The sequence below is a fragment of the Astatotilapia calliptera genome, chromosome 3 (assembly GCF_964374335.1).
Source record: "Astatotilapia calliptera chromosome 3, fAstCal68.1, whole genome shotgun sequence".
Classification (NCBI taxonomy): Eukaryota; Metazoa; Chordata; class Actinopteri; order Cichliformes; family Cichlidae; genus Astatotilapia; species Astatotilapia calliptera.
This window is the reverse complement of record NC_137424.1, coordinates 74,275,074-74,281,077: the sequence shown is the minus strand read 5'-3', so window position 1 is coordinate 74,281,077 and position 6,004 is coordinate 74,275,074.

The window sequence follows — 6,004 nt, the reverse complement described above, 5'->3', positions numbered from 1 at the left end:
ATGTGTTAGAATGGCCCAGTCAAAGTCCAGATCTAAATCCAATCGAGAATCTGTGGCAAGATCTGAAAACTGCTGATCACAAACGCTGTCCATCTAATCTGACTGAGCTGGAGCTGTTTTGCAAAGAAGAATGGGCAAAGATTTCAGTCTGTAGATGTGCAAAGCTGGTAGAGACAGACCCTAAAAGACTGGCAGCGGTAATTGCAGCAAAAGGTGGTTCTACAAAGTATTGACTCAGGGGGCTGAATAATTATGCACACCCCACTTTGCAGTTATTTATTTGTACAAAATGTTTGGAATCATGTATGATTTTCGTTCCACTTCTCACGTGTACACCACTTTGTGTTGGTCTTTCACGTGGAATTCCAATAAAATTCTGTCTGGACAATGTCATATCATGAGTAATAATTAAAAATAATCCATATACATAAAACAAACACATGCGCACACACACACAGTGACATTTTAGACCTTCAGAATACTGTATATACTTTGGGCATCTCGGTGCTGATCCAGAATCCTTACATTATTATTTATTACTAGAGCTACAATAATAAAGCAATGAGGAGGGGGAAGTAATAAATATGAAATAATGTATTTATGATGATTCCATTTGTTTCACTATCCACTCTGTGCAGGGCAAAGCTTATTACATGTTTAAACTGTAGAGATACAATAATTTTACTGCTGTAAAATCCAAATTTTGTCTTATTTAAAATATAAATCTAATATAATCTGCTTCTTAATGTATGTTCTTTAAAATACAGTGTGGCGTGGGTGTGGTCTCTGGCCAGCTGCAGAGGAGGGGTGACGCAGTGAGCTCCCGGGGCGGTGCAGGGGCGGGGTGAACAGGTGTGCTGGGATCTGACAGTGATTGTGTCTCTTTATATGTTGGCAGTGACAGTCGGAGGAGGAGGGCGGACATGACAGCAGAGAGAGAGCGGGAGTGTCTGTGTCCCTGTACAAACGCACAGTATTAAATAAAAGTTCGGCTGTCGTCAAATTCGCTCCAGCTTATATTTCTTGGGTCCAACGTTACATACAGCTTGTGTTTTTTAATATATCATAATTATAATAATGCATAATTATGTGGACATGCATATTAGATCGTTTTTTAGTGGAATATAATCCCTCCAGAAAGGCAGGAAAAGCTATGTAACTTGCTTTAAAACTAAATATGTTCCCTAAAACGGTGACAGAGCTACAGACACATGACAGCCTTACACAGGTAGCCAGCAGCTGTGACCAGCACTACTTGTGCAGTTAATAAAAGGACAGGTAATGTTTGTCGCGCTGTTGCACACACAGCACGCTCATTTGTTTCAGTTCGTCAGTTGCAACAAGACAACTTACCAACGTGTACGTAATAAGCTAATACTCCTGTGTGCTACACACTACAGTGTACGCTGTACACCTACTTACTGGTTGTGTCGCATCAGTCTGTGTCTCTGAGTTAACTTGTGTTTCTCCTACAGCTCCGGACCGCTAAAAATGCGCGTGCTCTTTGTGAGCTCGTTCCCGGCTCGTAACCAGCGCGTTCTGCCGTCAAGGGCGATCATTGGTTAAATGTGATCATGTGACTGATGCAAGCCAGATCCTTTTATTTAGCAAAACTGTGATTAATAGTTAAATATTATTGTTGAGGGGCACAGACAAGACTCCGCAAAAAAATTTTAAAAGTTGCCTCAACAAAAGGGCACTCTGGGCACCCATCAGGAAAGGGGCGGGTGCTCAAGCCCCTCCAGCCCCCCCCCCCCCTCTGCACGTGCCTGCTGTTACACCATCGTAGGTTATACAGGCACTGATCCAATAGGTGTTTTGGCAGCCATCTGCTGTGACTGGTTGGGGGTGACGGAAAAGAGACGAGGGCAGATGGCGACAGGATAAAAGACACACATCAGGAAGAGACAAAGTTTATTACTCCTACTGATTAAATATCACAAACAACAGCCAATACAAACTAAACAACAAGCTAACAGGGGTGCTGCAGTCTTGGAATAAAACTGCAGAGATGATCAGTCTATGAAACCAAAGGTGCGTTTTATATTGGGAGAAGTACCAAAAAATGTAAATAATGGGATATAAACTTGGCACTAGGACAAGCAAATGATTTTAAACTGGGCAGGAAAAATAAGATGCTTTTGAGTGGAGTCTCATGGGTCCCCCAAATATTTGTATCTTTACAAAAAATAATAATAACCAAAGCGCAAAAAAAGAGTAATATTTGGCATAATTAAAACTTGCCTACTAAGAATGACATAAAAATTACATAAAGTAGCACAAACACTTTAATATGCCACGGGTAAATTGAGCTGTGGCATTTTTCCTTTTTAAATCCGCCTTTTTTCTGAGCTAATTGAAAGCTGTTTAGAGATCCGTGGTTCTTTCACAGAAAATGATGCATTACTGTAAACTGAACACAATATAAAGTATTTAAAATGAGTTAAGCTTTACACATGTGCCGCAGTGACATTACTGCAGGTGTGATTCACTGACAATCACTTCCTCACTGAATGTTTCAGTGGTGCAGTTGCTCGGGCCTCTGAATCTCTGTTTTTTTGTATTTACCTGCTGCTGATGCTCCTCATGCTTACCTCTGGTCTTACCTTTGCTTCTTCCCCTCTGCTTGGATCTTCACCCATGTGCCTGTTGGACTGTCCTCTCCTCTGTAAACTCAGAGACCTCCTTGCCCTCCCCATTACACATTCTGGCTAAACTTGATAAAAAAAATACTGTAAAACCAATGTGTCCTGCATTTGAGTCCAATTATCATGAACATAATTTCTCTCTTTTTAGTTAATAGATCAGATTGTGTGCTTTATAACATGTTTCCTTTATTTGCCTTTTCTTTCTGTGGTCATGTTAAAAAGCAGAGTGTAGTATATTGTTAGAGAATTGAGCCTGTCCACAGTAAAATAGTCACTTCTTTAAACTTAGTCCAAAATGGTGAGAAGAACCTTAACCTCACCTCAGAGTCTGACCTTAAACAACATTCAGTGTTCTGTTCTTCTTTCTGCTTTGTCCTCTCTTGTTTTCATCCATGTTTCTAGAGTTACATTTATTTATACTTTGTGTCGGCTCAGTGATTTATTTTTCTGTCTGCAGGTAGAAAAATCATTGACGTTTGCAGATGACACAGATGCTGTTATGTTTTCAGTGACTGAATGGAGATCATTGCAGTTTTCTTTGTTCTTTTTCCACAGATCAGACCACGAGCAGACTGCACTCCAACAACCCCGTCCACACTACATTTGACTGGTACTCACACTGCCCTTGAACATAAACTAAACAACATGTTGATTCCACCATGTTAGAAGATTTATAGAACTATCATATCATCCCCTTTATGCCTCCGTACTTAAGTAAGTACTTAAGTAAGTACTTAAGTACTCATTCACCCCTCTTTCTGTCATGGTATAAAAAGCTCAGGTTTGCACAGACACACATACTACGTCTGAAAAGAAGATCCAAGGTAAAGTGTTGGGTCGGGTAGTGAGACTATGCTTAATGGTAATTTGTGACATGACAATATTGCTGTAATTTCCAGAGAAATTGATGGCGGAAGGAAGAAGATCTTGCACAGTTCATTTTGCACTTGCATTAGAGCATGAAGCAAAGGTGGAGAGTCAGAAGACTGAAACTGACCAGTTGAAACAACAGCAGTTTTTTTTAATCATACGCACTGGACTCTAAACTAAAAAGTGATTATTAAATGTGAAAAAATGTAAAATTGCTGTACTGCATGGTAATTGGTTTGTTTCAGTGTCATGGAGCTGCAGATGTTTTAGAACATAAATCCTGAAAAATGCAACCAAAACCACCCCAAAAAAATTTTATATATATATATATATATATATATATTTTTTTTTTTTTTTTTTTTTTTAGGGGTGCAACGATACACAAAATTCACGGTTCGGTTCGGTTCGATACTTTGGTGTTCGATATTTTTTCGATACAAAAAAATGTTCATGCATTTTTAATTTGTCATTTATTAAAATTATAAATATATATTTTAACTCAAAAGTACAGTTTTTAAATTTAACCCTAACCCTTGTGCGTGTTTTTTATTTTGACAGCGAATGCGCACCTGTGGACCACTTATGTGCACCCCTGGTTATTTAGCTCGTCATATTGCAGCCACAGAAATTCTTTTGTCCATGAAACCATAAAGCTGCACTTTCTTTTTGCCTTATAGTCTGATTTGTCATAACTTTTCCGTTTTGTGGTAAGCTTTTCTTTGGCTGTCACTTCTTCACCCTGACCTGTCTTATTTGGCTCAGCAGAACTGAAATATAAATCCTGCTGCTTTTACACACGCACTCACATAAGCTCAGCGATTCTCTGCGCGATCAACCTCTCACATGTTTAAGCTGCGGGAGATTTCACTTGTCATGTTTGCATAGTAAGCTAACGATTAATAAGACGATGTCAGAGGAATTGGTGCACAAATTATCATCACTCACAGATCAGTGCTGTCGCTCTCTATACACAGTTCGCACGATTGCAAAGTGAAAGCAAAAAAACAAGCGCAAATTCAAACGCGACTTCAATATGTCACATATTGACAGTGGCTCACCGATGCCAATGACATAATTACCCAGCTACATTTCTGAAAGAATGCAAAAGCATTGACATATATTTTTCCTACAATAGCCCGACGGGCAGGGAAGAGATAGATTTTGGTAGCCCGACTGAAAAAATCGCTAGCTCCGGGACGTCGGGCTAGCGATATTGCAAGCCCTGTATCTGATTGAGGAATCACTCATCTTTGGAAAAGAGAGTTTATTACAGAGAAATGGCTCTTTCCAAAATAAAAGCTATACTATCCGCTTCTTCTGGGCTATATTCTCAGCAGCATAAGGAGAATCATGTGCTAACAGCTGTCTAAATGACTCGGCTAAAGTTAGTAGCATGCTTGCTTTTTTTTGTCTGCTTCCACTTGTCTTTGCACTAGGATGATGTCGGCGTCAATGTGCAGTCATATTCGTTGTGTTCTCACTAGTGCTGTCAGCGTTAATCTCGTTGAAATGACGTTAACGCCACAACACGGCAAATCTCCGTTAACGAGCTACAGCGGATCGCCCCGTGCGTGGGGCTGGACGGCGTCAACACGTTAACAAGCAAACTGCGCTTCACCTCTTCAGTTCTGAAAGCTGATGGAGAGTCTCGGGTGTTTAACTCCCAGTGAGGTTGTGATGCTGGCGGAGGTCCTGAGAGTGGATGACCCACCCTGCTGTCAACTGAGTTACTGAGGTCACATGGGTCAATGTGTGAGGGGGGGGGGGGGGTGAATGGCCCGGAAGTGATCCCAGGACTATGTTATAGGTAGCCAACACTTTTTCCATGTTTGAACTTAATGTGACCACTAGAGGGAGGTATGTGCCTCTTAGTGCCATAAACCAGCTGTGCAGCAGGCAGGTTGTTTGGCTTCATTTTTGCACAATGGGAGGAGGCGCTGTCGCGTCGTCCATGTTTTCTACAGTCATTGATTTGGACACAGCCAATGTGTTTAGTTTTACTCTTCCCCATGTGATGTCATTATGTCCATTTGTGTCAGCTTTTTTCCCAGGTGCCTCCACTTCCCCATCACCTCATATGTGTATGTAAGTCTTCTGTCTCCCTTTGTTCATTGTTGCTTCGTCTGTGTTCCCACCCCCATGTCCTCATAGTCACAGAGTCATAGTGTGTGTCATAGTGCCCTCATATTATCACAGTATGTCATAGTTGTTCATAGGTTTCTTAGTTCTCCTGTCACCAGCCAAATAAAGGCTCGCTTTTGGTTTCAAGTTCCATCTCTCTGCCTATGTCTGTTCGTGGGTCGTCTACATACACTCCACAACCGAGACAGGAGAGGAACCTGATAACAGCTGAACGTTCTTTTGTTCACACGGAAAATAGGTGTGAAAGGCAAAATTATAAATTGTTTCTAAAAAAAATTAAATAAAGCTGTTTTATTAAATGAATATATACATAATGCAAATGTGCTCATAAATGAGTTGACTCT